Here is a 9,321-nt window from a genome sequence, read left to right as displayed (position 1 = left end):
GCCCCTGCCGCTCTTGCCACTTGGACTGCCCTTCTACCCCGTGTGGAATCCTGGAGGCTAGTCCCATTTATTTATTGTGTCGTCCAGAGTTTACCACGGTGGGGCTTTGTGGGGAAAAGCGTCTGTGTAACTAGTCATTATGCTGGATGTATTCATTCATCTATCCATCCTTCGTCAAATATTTATGGGGCATTTACCGTATGCCAGACAGTGTACTAGAAAGGAAAACAGACTCTATGAATAAGGGGAGGAGTGTATACACACACACATATACACACACCCTTTATACATTCATAGTATAAAGAATAGTATATATACATATGCACATATATGTACATATATATACTGTATATGTTATAAACATATATAACATATACATTTGTTTAAAGCTTAGGCGTCGGGCAAGTCTGAGTTGAAATCAGACCTTTGCTGTGTGACATTCAGTTGCATCCCCCTCCGACACTTATGGTGCCTGTGTCCTAGGACTGGGGTGAGAATTAAAGCATTTGGCTCGTGGTAGGACCCTCCATACGTGGAGGCCACTATTATCACAATAAAGGTACACAGAGTTGTGGGAGTGAAACGGAGGAATCATTATAAAAGGTAATTTATAACTTATCTTTGATATCTATCTATAGAGATATGCATGTAACAGCCACCAGCAGATTCTGAGCAATTACTTCAAAGGAGAGATCAAGGGCAAGGCGGGCAGGGCAGCGTTTGAGTGGGGCCTTGAAGCATGAGTAGAATTCCAATAGCTGGGGAGAGGGGAGGGCATTCCTAGCCAAGGAAAATGCAGAGCAAAGGGTGTGAGATAGGAATGTACCTGCTGTGTTCCAGGGGCCTCAGATGATTTACTGTGGTTGGAATGCGGGGCTCACCAAGGGCTGCAGGAGAAGAGGAAGTCAGAGAGGTGAGGGAGAAGGGACCTTTGGAAAACCTAGTTCCAGTGTTCTTTGCATTGGCCTTAAACTTCTCTTCCTATAATTCCTGTATTGGTCCTGATGCTGCCCTCTGGGGTGCCTGCACAGAGAGAGTCTTCCCTCTTTCTCCTGACAAGCCCTTCAAACCTTAGATTTCCTGGTATCCCTCACCTGTGTCCCAGACATACCTGGTGCTTTCATGCGACCCTCAGGAGGCCTGGCTTTTAGAACCTGTGCTCCTGTGCCTTCCAGGTCATTTTTTTTTTTCCTGCTCTGCACTCCCTCTTTTAAATGAATGGCTTCTGGATTAAAATTTCTTTATCAGGAAAAATTTCTAGCATATACAAAACTAGAGAGGATAGCTTATGAACTCCCGCACGCTCATAATAAGTTTCCACAACTATGATCATTTTTGCCAGTCAAGTTTTCTCTGTTCTCTCCTCCTCTGTTTTGTTTGTGTGTTTGTTTGCTGAAGTAGTTTGAAGCAAATCCCAAACATTACATCTTTTCATCCATAAGATTTTAGTATGCATCACTAACAAAAAAGGGATGTTAAAAAACCTGACCATGTTATTTTGACAATCAATACAATTAACAGAAAATTTCAGTATCCTCTATTACTCATGTTCAGAGTTCCTTGATTGTATTCGAGATTTTATGATTAAAAAAATCAAGATCCAGAAAAGATTCATATATTGCATTTGCTTATTATAGCTCCTGTTTCTTTTACTCTGTAACAATTCCTCCCCTGTCTTTTCCATGCTACAGATTTGTTGGAGAAACACAATCATTTGTTCTGTTGACTATCCCATATTCTGAATATGACTGATTGCTTCTTCCTGGTATTTAATTTAATTTATTCTTCTATTGTCTATACTTCCTGAAACAGGTAGTTAAGTCTACAGCATAACTGGAGTCAAGTTCTTTTTTTTTTTTTTTTTTCTTTTTTAGGGGAGAACAATTCACAGATGGTGGTATGTGCTCCCCACTACCTAATGTTTAGGAGTCACACAGTGGAGTGTTGTTCCACTGTTAAATGAGGCGGAAACTGATGGGGGTTTAGATGGTGTCAGTCTGATCTCTCTATAGGTCGTCTCTTCTGGACATCTCTTCTGTCTACCTTTCTCTCTTAAAAAGAGGCACCAAGAAAGGAAAGCATCACTCCAGCTGTTGTTGGATTATACAAAAGAAGTATCACCCACACCCCTCATTCTGTACCTCATACTTCTGTTCATGCAGCCAACGGCTCCCTTAACTCATTCTGGGGCTGCAGCACGCTGCTAACTTCCACTAAGCTCACTTAAAAAACAAAAAAACTACTTATTTATTTATTTTTGGCTGCGTTGGGTCTTCCTTGCTGCCCACGGGCTTTCTCTAGTTGTGGCGAGCGGAGGCTACTCTTAGTTGCGGTGTTCAGGCTTCTCATTGCGGTGGCTTCTCTTGTTGCAGAACATGGGCTCTAGGCACATGGGCTTCAGTAGTTGTGGCACGCGGGCTCAGTAGTTGTGGCTCGTAGGCTCTAGGGCGCAGGCTCAGTAGTTGTGGCGCACGGGCGTAGTTGCTCCGTGGCACGTGGGATCTTCCTGGACCAGGGCTCGAACCCGTGTTCCCTGCGTTGGTAGGCAGATTCTTAACCACTGCACCACCAGAGAAGCCCTAAGTTCACTTTAAATAAATCCCCTAAGCCTCTTTTTCATGGGTTACTGATAAGCCACCTCTTTCTTCAGGAACTTTCCCATTTGGTTTTTTGGTCTGAAGTAAACCTTATATTTATACAAATAAACCTTATATATCTTATACATATATAACATTTATATATGTATTATATTATTCAAAGTGAAGTTTTGTTTTGTCTCAGCCAACTCTTCAAGGTTCGTTTCCATTGTGATTTTTGTCATTATAGGAAGGCTGATAGGAGAAGGGACTGCTGAGAGCCTTGATTTTAGCTCCTTCACTTTATAGATGAAGAAAATGAAGTATAGAGAAATTCCCTTTCTTGAGTTAAGTTGCTCAGGGTCACGCACCATGGGGCAGACAGTTATGCTGGTGACCCCCGCTGAACCACACTTCCGGGTGGTCACTTGATTATGCAGCCTCCGCCCACATGGGGGAGTGGTTACGTGACTCTCTTTGGCCAATGAGACATTAGCGAGCAATGTTAGCAGAGGCTCCGTGAGCACTTAGGTACTGGTGCTTGTCTTCTTGGAAGGCTCACCCTGGCGATGCCAGTGGGGAGGGACCTCCAGTGGCTGAGAGCACAGGGTGATGGGGCTAGAGAGGGACACCCGGGTAGCTGTCCACAACTTGCTGCTCCATGAAGAAGGACAGCAGAGGGTCGATCTTCTCTGGAGCATCTGAAAGCTTCAAATATCGAATGATATAAGTATAAACTCAAGGCTTCAACCTCGACTTCAAGCAAATGAACCAACAAAGATCAAGACATGCTCTTGAGGGCCTGGAAGTGAGGACTAGAGACCCCAGATGCAGTCGCATGGCTTGAGCCATGGCATGGGACACACAGGGTGCTCAAAACCACTGCCAGATCCATTCCTTGGTCACAGTGCTTTGAGGATCTTCACGAGGGCTTTAGTATAAATAGCTGGGCATCGCTATTAGGAAACAGAGCCTGCGCTTGATGGTTTGCTGAGTTGAGGTCTGCAGAGAAAGATCCATTGAGTTCTCCTTCCAGGTTTCTTGTGGGTTCAGCCATCTGCAACCCATCCTTTTGTTGTCCTTATGCAATAATGCTGGGATTACAGAATCCATTCAGGTACTGTCTGAACAGGTACCTGGATTGAGTAGGTGACTCCTATCTAATTACACCAAGGAAGATTTTGGAATCTAGCTTGGTGTAGAAGAAAAACGCAGCCTGAGACATCCTTATTCCTGTGTTTGTGTGCCATTCCTTAGATTCAGAGGCAGATTCATATTTTATGGAGCCTAAGTTTTATGCAATTCGGGGGACCTTTTCAAAGCAAGAGAATGCAACATTACAAGTATCAAATTCAGTCCAAGATCTTGGAAGGGACCCGTACGAAGGAGGAACCTCGAAAATGAAGTTTCATAGCTTTTCAGTAAATCCATCTCTGCTCCCATTTATGTAACCATTCCTTCAGCCAAAGTGTTCTTTCTCCTACTTCTTTACCTCTCAAACTCCTACTCATACTTGAAGTATGAGTAAAATGTTCCCTTGTCTGGAAGTCTTCTCTGGTTTCCCTAAGCAGATTGAATCACCTCAATACAGTGCTCCCACACTGCTCCATTTAACTCATATCCCCCCAGATCCTAATGTTCTGTCTAACCTAAGTGTCTGTCCTCTCCTGCCAGATCCACTCTTGAGGCCAGGGACTGTGTCTTCTTGTTTTTGTTTCTCTGGGACCCAGAAGGGGACTCTGTAAGTGTTTATGGGATGGATGAACCCTTGTCGAATCCTGGAGACTACCCATTCCTTTGTAAGACTCAGGTCAACTACTGGCTTGATAAAGCTGGAACATGCCCAGCATGGAGGAGAAACAGTGAAGAGAAACTGTGGTCAGAGGTCTTTACTACACACACACACACACACACACACACACACACCATGACACGCACAGGCACACCCATAGATTCACAGCTTCCCAAGATGCTACCAAAGGGCAGGGCTCTGTTGTAAGAAGTGGAAAAGTCCTTTTGTGTGATGCAGCGAGTTTCTTCTGCTCATCCACTGCATTTAACTCCAGGTCAAGGAACCAAACAATTAGCTGGAGTGACTCAGCCCTGAGGGGGACCATTTTTTTTTAGCTGAGACCCCAGAGAAAGATTAGTAATAGCTTCCATTTGGAACCTTTCTTTGCAGAGCCTGAGGCTCATGGCAAACACTTTCATTAACCCTGATCTTTCATTAACACTGAACCTTTGTGGGGGGTAGGAGAAGGGGTCAGTGCTTATTTGAGCCAATTTCCGGCTAGAACCCTGGGGACCAGAGAGGAAGTGAGTCAATGTCTCCTGGGAACTCAGGTGACGAGTTGGGCTCAGACCCTGGCTTTCTGAGGAACGAAGACCATCAGAACTGGAAGAGGCCCCAAGAGCCATCTTGACCAATGTTGTTTTAGAGATGAGGAAGCGGAGCTGTGGAGACGGGGAGCAAATTGGCCACTGCTGCGCATGATGGGGACGGGACCAGAGCTCAGGCTTCCTGAATTCCAAGTCAGAAGTTTGTTTTGTACTGTGAAAGTCTGAATAAAGAGCACCTAGAGACCCGCTGTGGAAGATGTTAAGCCTAACCAGCGCCCTGGGAGGGGAGAAGGAGGGAGAGGCAGGTGACCTGCCACTCGTTGTCTCCATCTTTGGGGGCTTGTTGTCTTTTAACTAAATGATTCTCCTCCTTTGTGTACAAGAAAAAGAATTTGTTTATTTGGTTGCTCTTGACTCCCAGCCTGGTTTTTAGAGAAATCATGGCAAAGGAGATAGGGCCATAGTTCTGGATTCAGAAGGCCTGAGTTCAAGACCCAGGTCTGTGCTTTCTGACCTTGTCACCCTGGCAAGTCACTGCCTGGGTGGTAGCCACAGTTGTTTTGAATGATCGGACACCCATTTCCAACCTTCTCCTCCATTGCCAGCCTCCATCAAACAAACATGCTTGGAGAATCTAAATATTTGTTCTCTCAACTTCCCTTGCATCTAGGTGTGGCTTTTTACAAAGTTTTGTCTACGCAGTCTTAAGTGGAAGTCTGCTGGGGGGTTTCTGGGAGGGCTTTTTTTTTTTAATCTATTTTTTTTTAATTGAAGTATAGTTGATTTACAATGTTGTGTTAATTTCTGCTGTACAGCAAATTGACTCAGGTATACACATATATACATTCTTTTTAGTATTCTTTTCCATTATGGTTTATCCCAGGATATTGAATATAGTTCCTTGTGCTATGCAGTAGGACCTTGTTGTTTATCCATTCTATATATACTAGTTTGCATCTACTGACCCCAAACTCCCAGTCCATCCCTCCCCCACCTCCCCTCCCCCTTGGCAACCACAAGTTTGTTCTCTATGTCTGTGAGTCTATTTGTTTTTCCTGATAGAAGAGACAGACGTCACTGACACTGCTTTCTTTGCTTCTTCCTAACTTGAGTGCAGATGTGATGGCTGGAACTGAAGCAGACACTATGTGTCCACGGGAGAAAGATCAAGTGAATCGTACACATGCTGGCCATACCTCCAGGTTTCTTGTTAGATGAGAAATCCAAATTCACATTGGTATAAGCTACTGTTGGTTTCTTGTAGCTGAAAGCATTCTTATGTGGTATAAAATAGATACAATTTTGGGTTCTCTCTAGTGAATGACTATTATTTGTCAACCCAGAATCCATTTCCCTTTCTTCTGGTAGCAGCATCCCAGTTTCCCCAGGGGATCCCCTGTTCCTCTACTGTCAATCCACATGGTTGGGGTGGAGCTGACTTTACCTCTGGCTGTACCCTAGGGTCCGTCAGAGCATTTCACACCCTCCCCTCAACCTTAGGGATAGACAGATTGAGGGATGCTCTGTGCCTTGGGTGTGGCCAGTGGCACCCAATCCCAGGACCTTTGTGATAATCCTAGGAAAGGGAGACTCTTTCCCTCAGACCTGAGAGTCTGGCTGACGCAGAGGAAAGCAGAGTGGAGAGATGGGAACGAGGTGGAGACATAACTGAATTTCAGATCCAGCCCCACTCACACTCTTCAGTTACTTGAGCTGACTCTCTTCCATTTCAGGAGTCCAGACTTAGTGACGAGGTGGGGCCACTTAGCTTTAAACAAAAGTTGTCACCAGAGCAGGGGCTCAAATCCTTGTTGAAAGTGAATCCGTGTTTTGCCGAATTCTGCAGATGATTTGCTCACGAGCCAGAACCCAGTCCCTGGGCTTCTCTTCCTTATTTCCCCTGTAACATCTCGCTCAGAAATTTACTAGAGGATTTCTCTCAAGCCATCGCCGCTGTTCCTATGTGGATCTGCCCTCTTATTAGACCACCAGGCAGCAAATCAGCTTCTTGGTCTAATTGCCATAAAAGGTCTTTTCCACCTGACCATCTTCTGCATTTATTTCCCTGAGATTGCATTAAAAATCCATCCTACAGCCAAGAGATCTTGGCCCGGCACCTTCTCTTCTCAGATTCCGAGCCTGCCTGCTCCGTGTGTTGTTTTTTTCTGTGAATGAACTTGATCTCCGTTGGTTTTTGTCCCAGAGCTCCTGGTCCACTTCTCCTTGTGTCCTGAGTCTGCCCTCCCCTCCTCCAGAGGATGCTTTCCAGACCTCCATCCCCTCATATGATTCTCCGCAGTGGCTCATTGGGTGACCCCCTGTCCCCACATGGGACCCCTCCATCACCAGAAGAGGCAGAAAAGCATTTTCTTTGATAGCAAAAGGGCATATTGTAAAGCACAAGAGAAGTGAGAAAAAGCATCCATTGTCCTGTTATTTGTTAACATTTAATTTCTAAAATTATATACTTAGGGCAAAAAATTCAAACACTGCCAAGCATCAGGGAAAAGAAATATTCCTCTCTCCATTATGTGAGACCATCAGCCCACTCTCTGGAAGTAATTGCTGTCAGGGTTTTTTTGTATTTGTCTAGGAACTTTCTAGATATATAGATGTGAGTACGCACACACACATAACAAATATTGAGTGTCTACTATGTGCCAGGCCCTGTTTTGTTCACTGTTTTGGGAATACAGCAGTGTACAAATCAGATAATATCCTTGACCTCATGGAACTTTCATTCTACTGTTGGGAGATAGACAATAAATAAATAAATGCATAGTATGTCAGATATTGATAAGCACTGTAAAAATTAAAAAATGGGGTAAGGGGTAGGGAATGACAAGGTGTGTATGTGCGTGCTCTCTTAGATAGGATGGCCTGAGGAGGGCTGTCTGAGTACTATTTGAGTGAGGGAGTGAGCCAGGCAAATAGCTAGAAAAGGATGTTTCAGGCAGTGACAGGAAGTGCAAAAGCCCTGGGGTAGGACTGTATTCAGCACTGTGGAGTAGCAGCTGGTAGGAGGCCAGCAAGGCCGGAGCAGGGAGCCCTGGGGAAAATGATGGGAGCCACGGAAACTTCCGTGTTGGCCACGGGAAGGACTTTTTGACTTTATTCCACGTGAGGCAGGGAAGAACTTGAGGGTTTGAGTCATGATCTGACTCACATTCTCCCAGCATCCCTCTGGCTGCGGAGAGAAGAATAGAGCCCAGGTGGGGCGAGGTGACCACAAGGAGACGGTGGGGAGATGATCGTGGCTGGCATCAAGGAGATGGAGTTGGATGTTCGGTTTGCTGCTTGATTAGAAAAGATAGTCATCAGACAAATATCATATGATATCACTTATATGTGGAATCTAAAAAAATGATACCAATGAACTTATTTACAAAACAAAAATAGACTCACAGATGTGGAAAACAACCTTATGGTTACCAAAGGGGAAAGGGAAGGGGAGGGATGAATTGGGAGTTTGGAATTAACATATACACACTACTATATGTAAAATAGATAAACAACAAGGACCTACTGTTTAGCACAGGGAACTATATTCATAATAACCTATAATGGAAAAGAATCGGAAAAAGAATATATTTATAACTGAATCACTTGACTATATACCTGAAACTAACACAACTTTGTAAATCAACTATACTTCAATTAAAAAAATATATTTATAAAGAAAAGATCGTCATCAGAATTGCTGTAAAGATCTTAGCCTGAGCAACTGGAAGAAAGGCATTGCCGTGTGCTGAGGAGAAAGGCTGAGAAAGAAGCAGGTTTGGGGTGGGGAGTGAATAGAGTTTGTTTTTAGACGTGTTAAGTTTGAGAGTGATGTCAGGTGGCCGCGGCCTGCAGCAGCTTGAAACAGGCTTTCGGTTCCCAGCCAGAGATTGAGGTCGGGTCACGGCGGTGAGAGCACCAAATGCTGGCCACTCGACCAGTGACCAGTGACAAGGCCCTGGCCCTTCGGCTTTGCAGAAAAGAATTCCCACAAAGATGGAAAGTAGTGAAACAAGTAAAGTGTTTATTAGAAGAAAACAGAGTACAGTACGTGGGGACAGACACACGGGCGGGCTCAGAGAGGGAGAGAGTCGCGCTCTCGTGGCAGTTTAAATCACTTATTTGGGGCATTTCTTCTGGGTTTTCTTTGGCCAATCATTTCGGTTTGCCTGGTTCAGAGTCCGTGTTTGGTACATCTCAGGATCCTCCCGTGTGTGCGCGCATCTCTTAGTCAAGATGGATTCTACTGAAGAGGCCTATGGGTGGTTGACGTCACTTACTATGGGGTGGCGCCCCCTCCCTTTTGACCTCCAAGGAGCTTTTCTGCGCATGTGTAGTTGGGGAGGTCTCCTGACTTTGAGAATGAGGGATATGTGGTCTTTTATCTTCTATCTGGGCAGGGCCC

This window comes from Balaenoptera ricei, chromosome 10 (assembly GCF_028023285.1).
Source record: "Balaenoptera ricei isolate mBalRic1 chromosome 10, mBalRic1.hap2, whole genome shotgun sequence".
NCBI classification, from domain to species: domain Eukaryota; kingdom Metazoa; phylum Chordata; class Mammalia; order Artiodactyla; family Balaenopteridae; genus Balaenoptera; species Balaenoptera ricei.
The sequence above is the reverse complement of the archived record's forward strand: the minus strand, read 5'-3'. Positions refer to the sequence as shown.